This window comes from Nothobranchius furzeri, chromosome 11 (assembly GCF_043380555.1).
Source record: "Nothobranchius furzeri strain GRZ-AD chromosome 11, NfurGRZ-RIMD1, whole genome shotgun sequence".
NCBI classification, from domain to species: domain Eukaryota; kingdom Metazoa; phylum Chordata; class Actinopteri; order Cyprinodontiformes; family Nothobranchiidae; genus Nothobranchius; species Nothobranchius furzeri.
The window spans coordinates 72,202,678-72,221,736 of NC_091751.1; the positions used below are offsets into that span (position 1 = coordinate 72,202,678).

At 44.4% G+C, this 19,059-nt stretch overlaps 1 protein-coding gene across 1 annotated transcript in view; it reads left to right on the forward strand.

Annotated features, from left to right (window-relative positions):
* The first annotated feature begins 1,502 nt into the window (after positions 1–1,502).
* The window catches only part of kcnn1a (potassium intermediate/small conductance calcium-activated channel, subfamily N, member 1a), a 148,524-nt gene continuing 130,967 nt past the window's right edge, over positions 1,503–19,059 (forward strand). The window contains exon 1 of the mRNA XM_070541837.1: positions 1,503–1,994. The gene's annotated coding sequence lies outside the window, so the exon portion shown is untranslated. The remainder of the gene's footprint in view (positions 1,995–19,059) is intronic.

Here is a 19,059-nt window from a genome sequence, read left to right on the forward strand (position 1 = left end):
TTGGGTGTTAAATTATGACCAATAAGAAGTGATGATTCTATTTCGTCTAGTCGCAGCCCTTAAGCGAGCTGCTATTGGAAGGATGATCTCCGCATCAGCCAATCATGAAGAGCTTCAATGTACGCCCACTAATAGTGGGCCCCCTTGTGGGTCTAAAATCAGTATCTTGATATATTGGGGATTTCACCTGGATAACGATAACTATGCACAGGGGTATGCGCAGAAACAAAAGTTGTACACTAGATGGCGCTGTCACACGTTTCAACTTGAGTCACATTTTTACGTGACTCAAGGTGGTACAGCTTCTTAAAGGGACATGAACGTTGCCAACCTACACACATCTTTCTTTTTTTTATTATCAAATTTATTGACATGGGAAAATTTTTCTCAATAAGAGTCACAAATTTTGATAATGATAAATTTTCGATTTATCGCCCAGCCCTAGAGTGAATTAATTTAAGGCTGGGGAATATGAAACTGATGAAAAGAAAGAAAAATGAGACAAAGAAACAACAAGGTGTGTAGAGATCAGGTAAAGATGCAGGGTGGGCGACGGCTCATACAACCTGCACAACAGTAAATATTTCTATTGTAAAACTATTTCCTCCATTAGCTCCAGGCCATAAATCCCAATCAAAGGGAACAGGTAATGTTGGAGTGGTTCAACAAGCTGCACGTTTGGCTGAGTCACATCTACAATGTCACGTACCAGAACTGAAGGGCTTAGTGATTCATCATTTTAAGACTGTCTATAGGCTCCGTCCCATGTGCAGCACTTTTCCCGGCTCCCATTTCTGTCTGTAATTACACTCCTCTGATGAAGTGCCTGAGTGGATAATGAAATAAGCCGGAGTCCTCTTTGATTCCTGCGCGTTTTCCTTCCATCATGTTTCCTACTGTATGGTACACCGGGACACCCCCGCCCCTCCCCACAGGTGATGGAGAAGCTGTCAGTCACCTGCACAGACGGTGATGAAACACACACACACACACACACACACACACACACACACACACACACACACACACACACACACACACACACACACACACACACACACACACACACACACACACACACACACACACACACACACACACACACACACACAGGACCGTGACTTTGATGCATCTCAGAATGAAGAGACCAGAGGGCATGGATTTCTAAACCGTTCTGTGTTTGTGACCGAGGCTTTACAGCTGAACTCTGTGTCATCAGCTGATTGGTGCCTTTTGCCCCCCCCAGATAATTTAAGGTGGTTTTATAGAATAATGATGAATGGGAGCAGCGGTGCGGTCCTGACATGGCGCTCCCACTGCTGGTTCTCCTGCCTGTGTGGCCACGATTAAACCCTCAGAGCGAGGAGCTGTGTGTTGGTGCTGCAGCTGAAGTCCCGCCCACCCCCTTGCTTTTCTTTCTCCTCGGTCTCTCTCTCTCTCTCCTCCACCCACTCACAGCTCTCCACATCCTGGGGCTAAAAATAGCACAAGGAATCCCCGCATCAATTCACAAGCAGAAGGGGGAACGCCAGCTCGCACAAGGTCACGAACCTCCTGATGTTGTCACAGCTCACAGGAACATTTCTCCACATGATCCAAACCGTGGCAGATTGGATTTTATGGTTAGTAATTATTAAATGTTAGTAATTATCTGATGAAACGCCTCTCCTGTAAGGTATTCCAGGACTCCAAAAATGGATGGTTTTAGAAGAACTGTCACAGATGAGAACACAAGCAGAGAGAGAACGATGAAAAGAAAAGACATTCTTGTCAGTAGTGAACATTAAAAGGGAGAAGAAGACACCGAGGAGCAGCCAACTGCAAGAACACGGGCTTGTGTTCCTCCTGGTTCATGCTGCGAGCCACAGAAGACGGCACCGACTGGCAGAGCCCTGTTATCGGTAGGGCTCTATTGATTTTCCTGCTGTCATTTCCAATCATCTTGGCGTGTGCTCCACAAGCAGAGATGCCTTCTAACGTCCACCTGGCTAAAGGTACGTCCTTTTCTTTACTCCTGCCTTTCACCACATCATTCTCTGGGTTTGTAGGTAACATTTAGGGTCTGGGTGATGGAACGTCTGTAATCTGCACCTGTGGTGTGATCTCTGACATCCAAACAGAAACAACCGGTTCTAGATGTTTGTTGCGCAGAGACACAATCCCTTCATCATGGTTGTTGGCTGGTGTGAGCTGATGAGGGGACGATGCTGAGGGGTGTCCACCTCTAAAACAGGTGTCTTCATGGACTCCTTATATGGGACGGATGGTGACGGTGGGGGTCACCTGGTCTCATCCTTTGTGTTTGTTGCAGCTCTGATGATGAGACACGAACAAAGTCTTTGAACCTCTGCATCAGTGATGAGCCTTTGCCTCTCTGGCACTCATCACCATATTTTACTGTCAGACAAACAGAGACGCTGGTCTCATCCGCCCACACGCTGCTGCACGAGCATGCGCCTGCAATGCATTCAACTCCTCTAAGAATCAAGTGTTTCTACACACGTGTGAAGGTGCAGCGCACACACACACACACACACACACACACACACACACACACACACACACACACACACACACACACACACACACACACACACACACACACACACACACACACACACACACACACACACACACACACACACACACACACACACACACACACACACACACACACACCAAGCCTTCACAATGCGGGTGAATAGAGTCAAACGCGGAAATGAAAAAAATTGCAGTTCCACCCTCATCCACTAGGGGCTGGTGTCAGAAGCGAGCAAATCCTCATTGACTCCCATGTTAAAAATACCAATTTCACAGCAGAAATAAACATGTTTTTGGTTTAAATGATCTAGTTTACACTCATGACAACTCTGAGGGGGGTGAATGTTTTTCTCACTCTTCTGTTTAAGTGTATTAAAAGCCTAAAATTCTGTATAATTAATGAGCATCAGACCCACGTGACCACAGAGCTAGCTCCGGGGAAAGGCCTCAGTAGAGCCTCGGTCTGGCCTGGAAACTGCTCCGGGATTTTGAGTCTCTGTGTGTGTGTATTCTTGTTTGGATATTATTTGTGCAATTGTTGGACAAAATGACTTGCTGTGGCACTAATTGCACTAATAGAGCGTCCAAGGAGTCTCCACTTCATTTTTTTCAGTAAGTAAAATTATATTTATGTATTTTAGGTCACTGCCACCTTTAAACCAGCTGAGTTTATCAAAGCAGCTAGCTAACTACCATTTTAACATGTACTGTTTAACCATGAAATTTAGATGTAATACGGTAAAATAATTAATAGGGCATATGTCGATGGGTAAAAGGGTAAAACCCAGTGCATTTAACATAAAAATGGGTTGAAATATGACGGAGCTCACGGAGGGACACTTCTGTGTTCCATCCTTCCACCCGGTTCTCCCCAGCGGTCAGCCCGGCGCTTCTCTGTCCGCTTCGGCGCCTGGCTGCTGCGCAGACTGACCGCTTGTGGAGCTCTCGGACTCGGAGAGAGACCTGACCACTGAAGTACTGCAGCTCGGTGAGCTGGTTGACAGTGCTTGATGTTAGTCTCCAGAAGTCTGTATGCCATCAGATAAACTCGCTCGTTTTTTTATTTTTTGCATATTTGTAAAATAGTGGTGGTGGGGAGCGACTAAATATGTTCATGTTTATCTTTAAGTATTTAGCAGACACTTTTGTCCAAAGCGACTTACAAGTGATAATCGGCATGTTGCCCATGAGGCTAACAACAACAACAACAACAACAACAACTTGACATCAATCATGGAGAGGAGGGAACAAGGAGTGAATGGTAGAGAGGGGAGACGGGTGCAGGGAGGGAGCAAGTTTAGAAGATGCTCTCTGAAGAGCAGGGTCTTCAGGAGTTTCTTGAAAATTGAAAAGGAAGCTCCTGTTCTGGAAGTGCTTGGAAGGTCATTCCACATTTGTGGAACGATGCATGAGAAGAGTCTGGATTGTCCTGAGCGTGGTGTAGGCACTGCTAGCCGACCATCCTGTGATGACCGGAGCGGCCGGGCCGAGACGTAAGCCTTTGCAAGAGGATTCAGGTAGATGGGAGCCGTACCATCTCAGACTTTGTATGCTAGTGTTATCAGTTTGAATTTGATGCGTGCTGCTAGCGGTAGCCAGTGGAGCTCAATGAACAGAGGGGTGACGTGCTCTTTTTGGCTGGTTGAAGACCAGATGCGCCGCTGCGTTCTGGACCGTTTGAAGAGGTCTCACAGTACAGCCTGGAAGACCAGTTAGAAGGGCGTTGCAGTAATGGAGGCGGGAGATGACAGTAGATTGCACCAGGAGCTGGGTGGCATGTTGTGTTAGGTATGGTCTGATCTTTCGTATGTTATACAGCGCAAAGCGGCATGAACGAGCAACAGAGGCAACATGATCTTTAAAGGTCAGGTGTTCATCAGTCACAACACCCAGATTTCAAACTGCCTTTGAAGGAGCCAGAGATAGGAAGTCATTCTGGATTGAGATATTGTGCTGTATGGATGGTTTTGCTGGGATGACAAGTAGTTCAGTTTTAGAGAGGTTGAGTTGGAGATGGTGGGATTTCATCCATTTTGATATGTCAGAGAGACAGTTTGATATTCGTGCAGAGACAGTGTGGTCGTCCGGTGGAAATGACAGATAGAGCTGGGTGTCGTCTGCATAGCAGTGGTAGGAGAATATACTAACTAATTTGTCCACAAAGAGCCGCGGCCGGGTGCCCTGTTCTCATGGGAACTAGTGCAGTTTAATAAAATGGAAATTAGTTAATAAAATGGATTATTAAAAGGTTCATATCCTATCCAATAAGGCGATAGACTCAAGTGTTTGGTTTTACATTTTTTTTATAAAGTATGCATTTTGTATTACTCTTTATCCTAATTTTAGACCTTTTACTACAGGCCATGATAAGCTATTAAGTATTTTAAACCCATATGCTTAAGTAGTTCTTTGTATGAAGGTTTCCTCTAGGTGATCTAGAGAGGCTTGACCTTTGGGTAAGCAACCAAAGAAGAGAGTGCTGGACTCCCAATTCACACTCCCGCTTGTGCAGTGAACACTGAGAGTCAGTTCAGAGGGGCATACAAGCGTCTTCTTGTAAGGTGCCAGGTTAAAAAGGGCACAGGTAACTGTCTTCTTCGTGAGAACACAGCCGTCCTTGACTCTACACCAGCAACTGTGAACATTGCACGCAGGTTGGATGTGGAGCCTGTAGAGGCACTTGTACTTGACGATGACTCCATCAGTGATCTTCCAGATGTCAACAACCTGTCTGAGCACGGAAGCAGCAATTTCTTACATCACTGGTTTTATTGTCAAAAAGTTGAAGCAGAAGATTACATGTATGCCTTGCTCACAGGCACTGACATCGGATGAATCGGTGCATCCACTCTTGGCTTTGAAGGACAGAGGTGGATTATAGAAACCATCACAAGGCATCACTGCAGTTTGCCATGCAACAGAAAGATGCTCCACGTGGAAGAGGAACTACAGCAGCCATTGTTGCCCAGGTTGTCACTGACTACTCAGAGAAAAATCTCTTCCCGCAGCTGCACAGCCACATGTTTGACATGTGTGCGGAAAGTAATCATGTCCATGTTCTTGTAAAGATGGCTTCAGGGTGGTACTGCAAAATTAGATTAAATCATGTAGCACGGCAGGAGACGGACCGGATGAAAGAAGGCAAAACTGTCCGCAAGAAGCTCACAAAATCAATCCATTTTTATGGAGATTAGAGAAAAGCTGTCCTCGTCATATCTTTTAGTCTGTCTGTACATTTTGTTATGTGCTTGTCAGAAGTTGTGACCATGAACATTTTTCTGATATTTGCAGACAGAACATAACACATGAAGAGGCTTCCTTTTATTGGACATCCATTTAAATGTTACTTAGAGCCTGCATGAACGGGGCCTAACCCTAACCCTACACTGACGAAGCTCTTTATCCTTGAACTTTGACCCCAACATACAGGATGCTACACTAAGTTGTAAATGGACTTTAAACAGTCAGGCACTGTTTCATTTACTGTTACATATATGTTACTATCTATCCCTTAGAGTCTGCATGAACGGGACCTAAGGTGATATTCTAACATTTATGTAAGTGAACACTTGATAAAGTTCAGAGTAAAAGTTACAACATGCTAAATGCAAATGCAACCTTCTCAGTTTTCTGAAATATATTTGATGACCAGGTGGTTTGGGCATCTGGTCAGGATGCCTCCTGGACGCCTCCCCGGGGAGGTGTTTCGGGCATGTCCTGCCGGCAGAAGGCCCCCGGGTCGACCCAGGACACGTTGAAGAGGTTACATCTCCAATCTGGTCCGGGAACGCCTTGGGGTCCTGCCGGAGGATCTGGTGGACAAGGCCGGGGAGAGGACGGCCTGGAGCTCCCTAGTTGGGATGCTGCCCCCGCGACCCGGACCCGGATAAGCGGAGGACGACGACGACGACGACGATATTTGATGACATATTTCTTGATAAGTTGATGTTACATTGAAGAAAAACATAAAATATCTTAAAACTAAAATCATTTTGATGTGTTATTGCACAGATAAGCTGTACTGTTGAATCCCAGCAGTATGGGGTTTTTTGGTATGTTTGTTCTATTTTGTTCCTAGCAGGTATTCATTTTCTCTCTGCGGTTGAGTTCCTGCCACCACCCCCAGTTTCAGCTGCGGAACATCATCAGCTTATCTGAAAGTAAGATTTAAAAGATCCTATCATCTTTGGTGATCTCACGCCTACACAGCATCCTTTGTTCTAATGGTGAAATTAATTTAAGCTGATCTTTAACCTGCTGACCTCTACAACCTATTCCTACTTACAAAGAAACCCCTATGCAGAGTCCTTCAGACACGTAAGTGAAGTTGGTCCCCACACCTTCTTCAAATCTAACAAATTGGTGTCAAACGTTTGTGCTGCAATATAATAATAATAATATATCAATAATATGAAAAAAAAATGTAATAACTATAACTGTCATGCATGAATGAAGAAGAACTATATACATATTTACAAGAAAGTAACACGACATCACACCTTTCTGCATCTAATCAACACAACGACTCCCACACAACAGAGGCTAACGATGCAAACGGACCACGAGGAGGTAGGGAGGAGGTGTTTTGCAGGTGACATTTTCTGCTTATCAAGCAACAATAGACAGCTACAGTGACTACGTTTACATGCAGCCAACATCCGGGTTATGATCGGGTTAAGGTCGGTATTCGGGTTTCTGAGTTGATCAGAATAACCCGTTTACAAGCATAAATAGAAAGAGTTACCCCTAACGTGCATAACCCGATTTAAATGCGGACGTTGGGGTAGCGTCAGGACCTAAGGACTACGTCCAGACGCAATATACATCATTTCCGGTTCTTCTTGTTCCGGTATCCGTGAAAACAACAACATGTTTCCCAGTTCGGAAGAGATAGCGACCGCGTTTGTTTGCGCTTTAGTTTCCTCGTCACTCCAAAAGTGTGGTGCTGTGCCGCGACTCGCCATGTTGCTCCCAACTTGTTGTTTACTTCCGGTGTTCTGGCGCATACAAGACGCCTCGCTACTCAAAAGACCAAGATTCCTTGCGAACAGAGCATGTGCAGAACACACGCTTTGATGGGGATATCCCGGTATGCGTTTACACGACCAAACATTCGGGTTAGAAAAGGGTTACCCCAGGTGTAGTAACCGGGTGTTATGAGCATATCCGGGTTTTTGGCGGTGTTTACATGGACTTGCGGAACCGGGTTATTGTGAATATTCGGGTTTTAAAAGGGTTACTGGCTGCATGTAAACACACTGAATAAGATCGACCCTCCTATATTCATGAAAGCAAAGAAGTCCAGTTGCCTTCATTTGAACCCAGTTTGAATTACCATGCAGATGCCTCACTCATTCATGCCAGGTGTGTGACTGCAGGTAAACACGGGTGTTTGACCTAGGATAACCTTTGGAAACTTTTATTTATATCTTTTCAATGACAGCAGCACACACATGTTTTCTGCTGCACAAACATTGGACACCAATTTTGTTTGGTTTGCTTAATGTGTGTGTGTGTGTGTGTGTGTGTGTGGGGGGGGGGGGGTTTGACCTTGAACCTTTCACTAATATCTTTAAAGCAAAATCAGCACACACACAAACTTTAGCAGCACAAACTTAGCACAAATGTTTGACTCCAATTTTGTTAGATGGGGGGGGGGGGGGGGGGGACTTCACTTAGGTCCTTCAGACTCCGGTTTTCCAAACTCTCTCAGCCGGAAATCTCCACTCTTCTCTACTGCTACTTGATTCTGGCCACTCTCACTCAGGACGTTCAACCGGAAGCTCTCAGCTTTCCACCTTTGGCTAAATGGCAACACTTTTCCAGTCTGGCTAAAAGTCTGTTTAGTCTGTCTCATAATCACGACAGTTTATTTTAGCGAGAGCTTTAAACCAAGTAAAGTTAGTAAAGAACACATTTCTATTGGCTGCTAAGAAACTGCTGGACGTAAAACGGGCCTGTTGTAGAAACAACTTGGAACAAATGATTCTTCCTTTTATATCTTAACCAAAGAAATTCCAGTAATTGAGAAAAAGCAAATCACTTGTAAGTCGCTTTGGACAAAAGCGTCTGCTAAACACATCAACATGAACCAACACCACACTGAGCTGCAGACAGGGTTAAATACACTGGGGCAGGATGATTGGGAGATGAGCTGCAGGTGCGTGGGGAGAGAAACCTGGTGAAACCACTTTACTAATCAGGGAGAGGAACGTGAGCTGAGGAGGGGAAAATAACATGACCTAAGAATAAAAACAAACCTAAAGACAAGAAGAGCAAGATAAATAACTAATGATCTAAGGAGGAGGGAGAACTAAAAAACAGGTGGGGAAAGAAACACACTAAAAGAGACTAATTACATGAAAAGCTGAACCTATAGAAAAACTACAGAGGGGTGACTAGGGGAGACCAACGGGAGCACAGCACAGTTACACCTGACCGCAACGGTTCCTTCAGAATAAATAATAATAATACATTTTATTTCAAAGCGCCTTTCAGGACACCCAAGGTCACTTGACAGAAAATACTTCATAAAATACAATAAAACAACAATAAAACCCAAACAAGAAAAAACAAAGAGAGAAACAGTTCAATAAAATCAGAGGTTGTAGGCAGATTTAAACATGTGTGTTTTGAGTTTGGTTTTGAAAAGGGTAAAACTGTCGACGTTCCTGATGTCTGGGGGAAGTGAGTTCCAGAGTCGAGGAGCAGAGCGGCTGAAAGCTCTGCTCCCCATGGTAGCGAGACGGGCAGAAGGAACCGCAAGATGGATGGAAGAAGAAGATCTGAGAGAACGGGATGGGGTGTGAATACTTATAAGGTCTGAGATATATGGAGGAGAGAGGTTATGGATTGCTTTGAAGGTATGGAGGAGAATTTTGAAGATGGACCTGAATTTAACTGGGAGCCAGTGAAGCTGCTGGAGAACCGGGGTGATGTGGTGAAAGGAAGGGGTTCTGGTGATAATACGGGCTGCTGAATTCTGGACCAGTTGCAGTTTAAAGCAGAACCTCATGACCCCTTCAGGGTCTCGGAGACACCAGTGATAACCTGTCGTGACCTGGAAGTATTCCAAGACTAGTTTGGTCGGCACCGCTGCTTTTCCACCGGTTTCGGCTCCAAGGAAGGTCCGAGAGGACCTCGACATTCTGGATCTAATGGAGGCTTCCCCTGGGGTACGTAGACCAACAGATGGCGTCTCATGTGGGTTATAAATCTCCGACTAAAGTTTAGAGCGAAACATTCACTCCCACTCACAACTAACTGCTTCTCCGGATCCGCTGGTTCTGATAACAACATTCCACACACACACCATCATCATTCATCAAATCTCACTCCACCTTAGTCCATCGGTACACAGATTGTTAAAGTTAGTCTTGTTTAAATTGTGTAGAAATAAATTTCTTAACTATTATAAACCTGACTCTCTCTCTTTCCTGTTGTTTGTTGTTTATGTGCTTAGCAGACGCTTTTACCCAAAGCGACTTACAATTTTTTTTAACCTATAGGGCATGTTGTGATCCTCAGAGTTAATACGAAGTGTCGCTTAATCCCTGCAATAAAAGGTTCTGATCTTCTGGTTAAAATATTCAAAGATCCATCAGATTGATATTTCATATTTCTACGGAATCTCACATTTTATGGTTCATAAATACAAACAAGTATAATAAAAAATAATAAAATTTCCCCCAAAATGTTACATATGTTTTTTCTTCTTCATTATACATTTTATGGCTGGTGCGAGTTATACTCCGAAGCGACTTATAGTCCGGAAAATACGGTACGTTAAAAATATTGAAAACTTGCTCAAAGCAAAATATAATTTCATTAAGGAAATAACTTATAAACTTACCGATTTAATACCTTTTTATTCACAGAAAGATAGTTTTCATGAAAAAGCCTCCACACAAACTCTGTGTGAGCTTCAGGTCGCTGGTGTTCCACACAGGTAACTCCGGTTGTAGTTAGGTAGCTACCTCCTTTAGCTTAGCTCCCACCTCCGCGTTAGCTTCAGGTTAGCTTGAAGCTAGTTCGACGGGGTGTCGTCAGTTGATCCCAGCCTTACAGCCCCACCCTCAGCTCCACCCGCACCACTGAGTCTGTGCGCTACCAACACTATCTATAGCGGGGACGGTGTGCTGCTGACCTCTCCTCAGGACGTTGTGGATCGTGGACAGAATACTTCATTTTTGACTTCCTCTGCAATATCGCGTGGACATCGGGGGCAGTCCCAAACCCATTTGACTGTGTCCCTCGGGGGGCCCTGTGGGGGGTACTCCGGCAGTATGGGGTACCAGGCCCTCTAATACGGGTCCCTGTATGACCGGTGTCAGAGATTGGTCCGCATTGCCGGCAGTAAGTCGGGCTCGTTCCCAGTGAGAGTTGGACTCCGCCAAGGCTGCCCTTTGTCACCGATTCTGTTCATAACCTTTATGGAGCGGATTTCTAGGAGCAGCCAAGGCGTACAGGGCATCCGTTTTGGTGGCCTGAGGATCAGGTCTCTGCTTTTTGCAGATGATGTGGTCCTGTTGGCTTCATCAGAACGTGATCTTCAGCTTTCGCTGGAGCGGTTTGCAGCCGAGTGTGAAGCAGCTGGGATGAGAATCAGCTCCTCTAAATCTGAGACCATGGTCTTGATTCAGAAAAGGGTAGAATGCCTTCTCCGGGTCAGGGATGAGGTCCTGCCCCAAGTGGAGGAGTTTAAGTATCTCGGGGTCTTGTTCACGAGTGAGGGAAAACTGGAGCGTGAGATCGATAGGTGGATTGGTGCTGCATCTGCAGTGATGCGGGCGTTGTACCGGTCTGTCGTGGTGAAGAGAGAGCTGAGTCAGAAGGTGAAGCTCTCGATTTACCGGTGGATCTACGTTCCTACCCTCACCTATGGTCATGAGCTTTGGGTAGAGACCGAAAAAACGAGATCACGGATACAAGTGGCCGAAATGAGTTTCCTCCGCTGAGTGGCTGGGCTCTCCCTCAGAGATAGGGTGAGAAGCTCGGTCATTCGGGAGGGGCTCGGAGTAGACCCGCTGCTCCTCCACATGGAGAGGAGCCAGTTGAGGTGGCTCGGGCATCTGGTCAGGATGCCTCCTGAATGCCTCCATGGTGAGGTTTTCCGTGCACGTCCAACCGGGAGGAGACCTAAAGGTAGACCCAGGACACGGTGGAGGGACTATGTCTCTCACCTGGCCAGGGAACGCCTTGGGATTCCCCCGGAGGAGCTGGCCCAAGTGGCTGGGGAGAGGGAAGTCTGGGCCTCTCGCCTTAGGCTACTGCCCCCACGACCCGACTCCGGATAAGTGGATGAAAATGGATGGATGTCTTCTTCTTCGTCTTTCTGTGAGATTGGTGGGGCAGCGCCCTAGCGCCGTCTATGAATGAGCCGCCACTGTCATAACAGAAATTAAATACGTCATTGTGACGTGTCAGGGTGACGTGAGAAAGAAGCCCATGACTAGGGATGGGTACCTTTGACATTTGAATCGATACCGTATCAATTTCCCGGTATCTACGAATCGATACCGGTACTTAACGGTACCAATTCTCAATACTTTTGAGTGTTTAATAATTATTTAAATCGCTTTTAGAATTAAAAACAGTTTTATCTCTATAAAGAACCATATTTGATAAGTATCATGATAATAACATACAATTGTTTGTATTTTATCATCGTAGTGTTGTACAAAATTCTTCAACATGAAAACCTTTAACAACTGTTTCTAAATGACAAACAAACCAGCTCCTTGTTCTCCTAATCCTTTTCTAATCCCTCTGGAATAACTATGATGAGGAGACCATGTGTTATAAACTCCAAATGAAACTAAAACAAACCCCGATGCTATACAACAGTTTGTATTTTGATATTGTGGTGTTTCACTAACAAACCAGCTCCATGTACTCCTGTTCCTCTCCTTTCTCCTCTGGACAAACTGTGTGGTGGTGGGTTCTTGTAGATTTGCCACTTCGTGGCATCTTGCAGCTGGTGTGAACCTGCGTACTGGTGCAGACTGTGACACCAGATGACGTCTTTTCTTTCACGTTTTCTGAACGTCAAGTGTTGACGTTGCCAGGACCTCCAGATATAGGCTAATTCTTCTCCAAAGGAGGCTGTTGTGGACGCCTATCTGCTGTCATCCAGACACGTCGCAGTGACGTCGTTTCCAGGTCAGCCTAACAAGAATAAATTAAAAATGTTAAATTAAGTAGATGATCAACAGGTGTGTGTGGGGGAATGCAAGTGGTTGGGCCGGATTTATTTGTGTGGCTGTAGTTGCAGCGTGTCAGGTGATCATAAACCTGCTGGACATTAGTATAAACATCAGCTATACATTATAGTAATAGCAGAAGTTACCTCAGAAAGACATCACGGCAACGTGTCGGGGTCACATAAAAGGATGTCCATGACTACCTCATTTAGACCAGAAGTAGCTCATCTTTGAATGTCCTACAGACGTCCATACAGCATGGGCAGGAGATGTCATGAAGAAGGCATCATCTGGCATCGCAGTCTGGACTTGCAGGGGGCCGGGATGACCTGGAAAAAAGGTCACTTCGACATGTTCTTGCACAATAAGCATGTTTATATTATTATCTTAATAATATAATGCATGTTAGTTCTTTAAAGAATGACTCTTTGGCCACAAATGAATAATGAAATAAACTACGTCCAGTCTTCTTTAGCTGTTTTCCTGGTGATGAAGGAATCAAGTTAGATAGAAAAGACAGAAGAAAATATTAAAGGTCCACAAAAGCAATGGTCTGCACATTTCACCCAAATGAAAGATGGAGGTCACATGTAAGCTCCCGAGCTGAGCCCAGCCCTGCCAACATAATGGTGACTGACATCCTGCATGAATGTAGACTCACAGCTGCACAGGCTGGACTGAATATCTAATAGTGACACATTCCTTCTGTGGTGACATCACTGTCTATGATAAATGCGAGAACAAACAGGCACTTTATTCAGAACATGTAAATCCATCCCATAATAATACCCCCCCCCCCCCCCACACACACACACACACACACGCAGACCCTCTTTGAACATCTCTTGTATGTTTGTTCTGTGTGATCCGTCTAATTCCACTGCTGGGCTCGTTTCTAAGCACGGCGTGATGAAAACTTCCTCTGCCGGCGCTGCTCTGAGGAAGGCTACAGCGTTAGCGGACTCTTGTCAATAACAGCTGTTTACTACACTGTGTTTACAAAAGAAGCTGTTGTTTAGTTACCTAAACCTGTCATCTTACTGCTGTCCACCTTGTTCTGATCATGGCTGACCAGGCCTGGGCACGGCTGGTTGGTCGGTGATTGCTGCGTTGTGTGGCTGTAAAGTCTGACTGAATTATTTATACTAAAGCACTAACTTTGCTTCCCAAAGCAGAAAATGAAACTCCACCTGAGCTCACGCAGGTCACAACAATCAATTAGTTAATGAAAACGATCAAGTTTCTGCTGCAGAGCTGGACCAGCATGGGATCACCTTACAGTTTTTGCCCATTGCTTGAACACATTTAGCAAAACTTGGCTCATTGTGCCAGAACTCTACACACAAGTAAACATAACACAACACTGGGAAATATACCATTCACATCTGTGTCAAAATGATACACACTTGCATCATGTGAATACACGTTCAAATTGGAAGCAACACACTATTCAATTTTTTTTCAATTCAAGTTTATTTATAAAGCGCCAAATCACGACAAGAGTCGTCTCAAGGCACTTCACATAATAAACATTCCAATTCAGGTCAGTTCATTAAGCCAATCAGAAATAATGTTTCCTATATAAGGAACCCAGCAAATTGCATCAAGTCACTGACTAGTGTCAGTGACTATACAGCAATCCTCATACTCAGAAAGCATAAAGCGACAGTGGAGAGGAAAACTCCCTTTTAACAGGAAGAAACCTCCAGAGAATCCTGGCTCAGTATAAGCAGCCATCCTCCACGACTCACTGGGGATGGAGAAGACACACACACACACACACACACACACACACACACACACACACACACACACACACACGCACGCACGCACGCACGCACGCACGCACACACACACACACACACACACACACACACACACCAAGTAGTGTTTCTATGGTTATATTGTGATTTCTTAGTAAATATTCTATTTGGTGAAAGATAAACTTTATTGTATTTATCCTAGTGGATCTATAATTAAACGGGTAAACTAGTAGTAGCACATCCAACGTCAATGAAAACAAAACGTTATTATCAGGAGAGGGAGAATGTTTAAGTGGTTAGCAGCAGTGTGCTAGACGATGGCCCCCTCCATGAGGCCACCACAGCTCAGCAGAACATTGTTGTAGCTTCTTCTGGGGAGAAAAACACTTAGAGAGAAAACAAAGTTACCAGCTGAAATAGCAGGAAATAATACAGTTAAAGAGCAGATTGTAGAAGAAAGTAGTAGAGTGTGAAAAGTGGTCAGTGTATCCTCCAGCAGTCTAAGCCTATAGCAGCATAACTACAGAGATAACTCTGGATAATCTATCCTATTTAGATGGAGGCATGTTGGAGGCAGGGCAAGGGAGAGCCATCTTTACCGACTGTACACTCCACCTCCCTGTACTCCCCCACTTGTCCAGATTTAGGCTAACATCAGATTTTAACCATAGGCCCTATCAAATAAAAATGTTTTAAGCCTATTCTTAAAAGTAGACAAAGTGTCTGCCTCACGGACTAAAGCTGGGAGCTGGTTCCACAGGAGAGGAGCCTGATAGCTAAAAGATCTGCCTCCCATCCTAAGTTTAGATATTCTGGGAACCACCAGTAGACCTGCAGTCTGAGAGCGAAGTGCTCGGTTAGGAACATATGGAACAATCAGATCACTGATGTATGATGGAGCTTGATTATTAAGAGCTTTATATGTGAGAAGAAGGATCTTAAAATCTATTCTGAATTTAACAGGTAGCCAATGTAGGGAAGCTAAGACAGGAGAGATATGATCTCTCTTTTTAATTCTCATCAGAACTCTGGATGCAGCATTTTGGACAAGCTGAAGACTTTTAACTACATTCTGTGGACTTCCTGAGAGTAATGGATTACAGTAATCCAGTCTTGATGTAATAAATGCATGAACTAGTTTTTCAGCATCACTCCTGGAAAGGATGCTTCTAATCTTAGCAATATTCCGAAGGTGGAGAAAGGAAATCCTACAAACCTGTTTAACCTGGGATTTGAATGACATGTCCTGGTCAAAGATAACACCAAGGTTCCTTGCTTTGTTCTCGGAGATTAATGTAATGCCATTCAGGTCAGGTGATTGGCTAAGCCATTTCCTTTTCTGGATTTCTGGTCCAAAGATGAGAACTTCTGTCTTGTCTTGATTTAAAAGCAAAAAGTTTAGAGTCATCCAATTTTTTATGTCTTCAAGACAAGCCTGTAATCTACCCAACCGATTAGGTTCATCAGGGTTAATGGATAAATATAGCTGAGTATCGTCAGCATAACAGTGGAAGTTTATCCCATGCTGTCTAATGATTTTACCAATTGGGAGCATATAAATAGTAAAAAACAAACAAACAGTGAAATCTAAAAGGTAGCAGCTCTGACACCATCTGCACCAGAACATGTGATCATATTACTGCTGGTCTACATCTTCCATCTTTTAGTTCTTTTTAAAACACAGAAAGGTTTTATTTACCTGCAACGTTTCGTTTGCGGCTGCAAACTTCTTCAGGCTGACGCTGATGGTGGCGTCACTTCCTTCTCCGTTTATCCGCGGGCAGCAGAGGACGTTGTCGTCCTCTACTGCCCGCTCTCCCCTCTCCGACGATGCAGTCCCATGCGTGGTCCAGCGTGTAAACTCCATCGTCCCTGTTCATGGTCCCACATCCACGTCTCCTTATCTCGATAGCTTCCATGATCCATCTTTTGTATTTCTGTTGTTCGCTGTTTATGACCCGTGTGTTGTCCCAGTCCATTATATGGTTTTCTCTTGTGCAGTGATCTGTTACGGCTGACTTCTTTATTGTACTTTCTGCTTCTTGTTTTGCTGCTCTTGTGTGTTTTCTACTTGTTTCTTTCTCGCACTCCTTTCTGTGTTCTATTGTTCGTGTTTTGAGTTGGCGTCCGGTTTCTCCTATGTATGTTTTATTGCATAGTTTGCATGGGATTTCATAAATGACTCCACATTTAAGTCCAGCTGGTATCTTGTCTTTTGGGTGTACTAGTCTGTTTCTAACTGTTGTGTATGGCTTTGTTGGTGTGTTTATGTTGTTTTTTCATTGTTGCTCTTGTTTTTTCTGTTATGCCTCTGATGTATGGTAGGGTTATCACTGGTTCTGGTTCTTGTCTTTCTGGGTTTCTGGTTCTTTGCTTTGGTTGTTCTTTTCTTTCTGTTGTTGTTTGTTGTTTTCCTTTGTTTACTGCCCATGTCGGGTATCTGCAGGTCTTTAAAGCGTGTTGTATGTGTTTGTCCTCTTGTTTACGGTCTCTCTCTTCTGTTACCATGTTTGCTCGGTGATATAATGTTCTGATTACTGACATGTTGTGTATGGTGGGGTGTTCTGATGTCCATAATAGATATGGGTCTGTGTGTGTTGGTTTCCTGTATGTGTTTATGTTTAGGGTCCCGTCGGTCTGCCTGGTGATTTTCATGTCCATAAATGCTATGCTGCCTTCTGTTTCTGACTCATAAGTGAACTTTATGCTGCCCGTGTCGTCCATGTTATTCAAGTGTTGTGTTAGTGTTTCTGTTTGTCCTGTTGGTATGATTTCCAGTATGTCGTCTACGTAGCGTTTCCATAGTTTTATTTTGCTGTGTGTGTGTGTGTGTGTGGGGGGGGGGGCAGTGGCTATGGCTTTGCGATAGAACACAGAAAGGAGTGTGAGAAAGAGGCAAGTCGAAGACACACAAGAGCAGCAAAAGAAGAAGCAGAAAGCACAATAAAGAAGTCAGCCGTAACAGATCACTGCACAAGAGAAAACCGTATAATGGACTGGGACAGCACACGGATCATAAACACCGAACAACAAAAATACAAAAGATGGATAAAAGAAGCTGTCGAGATAAGGAGACGTGGATGTGGGACCATGAACAGAGACGATGGAGTTTACACGCTGGACCACGCATGGGACTGCATCGTCGGAGAGGGGAGAGCGGGCAGTAGAGGGCGACAACGTCCTCTGCTGCCCGCGGATAAACGGAGAAGGAAGTGACGCCACCATCAGCGTCAGCCTGAAGAAGTTTGCAGCTGCAGACGAAACGTTGCAGGTAAATAAAACCTTTCTGTGTTTTAAAAAGAACTAAAAGATGGAATTAGAATTTCAACACAGCAAGAACACACCAAAGATGGTCTACATGTTTCTAGGTCCTGGGTTGTTTCTGCAGCCAGCTGCAGAAGAGTTGATGAGTCTGACTTGTTCTGGAGTCTACCTGCTGGCAGGGGTCAACCTGTCCATGTGCTGGGTGGGTGGAGTCTGTCATGATGCCGAAAGCCCCGCCCCTGCTGCTGAGAGACCAGCTGGTGGTTCTCTGTTGTCCAGAACCATCTGAGTAGAAGAAGATAAAGACAGAGCACAGCAAGCAGGTTTAGTAACCCAGTGCCTCAAAACAATAGTAGCAGGATATTATTATATTATCATCAACATGTCACCTAAATCCTGCACAGAATGTAAAAACGAACCAGACATGGAGAAAAAAAGAGGGAAAATGGCTGCAAGGTCAGTAAATTTCTAATCCTTCCTTCCGGAGGAAAAAACCACCGTAAATCTGGTCATGTGGTAAGTAGCAGCTTCGCTAGGAGGGAGGAGATCATGTGGTGACATCACATATGCGAGGTGCCAAGGTCTGATTTGTAGTCGTGCTACTTACAAACTTTTACAAGCTGATAAATCTCAAAGTACATGACTGGCATGGTCGAAACACCCATCATTAGTTTTCATTTAAATAGCAGCACAACATATGTGTGGTCCAGGGCATAAGGCAAAGTGGATTAGAAACTAGCATTTTTAGCCCTGCTGACTTGCTTTGATTTTTTCGTTTTTTTCGGGGACTCGTGAACCGACCAAAAAGGGAGGAGACTTAGGCCCCCTATACTTTTACTAGAAGGTGGTGTATGGTGTCGCATCTAAATACATGCAGGCAGAAAAACGTTCTCACTCTCCATCAGATAACTTAGTTCTGGGGAAAAAGAGTTCAACTAATTGATTCTGGTAAAATTGGGGTAATAAACAACACCAGATATGTTTTCAGTAAATAAATCCTAAACAAAATGTATTTTATGTCACAAACTCATATTTTTAATAGAAGTAGGTGTGTGGTGTCGCATCGAAATGGGTCTGGGCTGAAAACAATTCTCACTCTTTCTGTTTGTAAATCACTTTGGTCAAGCATGAACTCACCACAACTTGGTGCTCAACAGCTAAATGCAGGATGGCTGAAAGAAGACAGTGAGACATCTGTCTTATCCTCAAATCGTTGGAGGTATGCTTCCTGTTTAACACTTAGCTTAAAAGCGCCCCCTGCTGTACGGACATACAAATTGCTCTCAGGT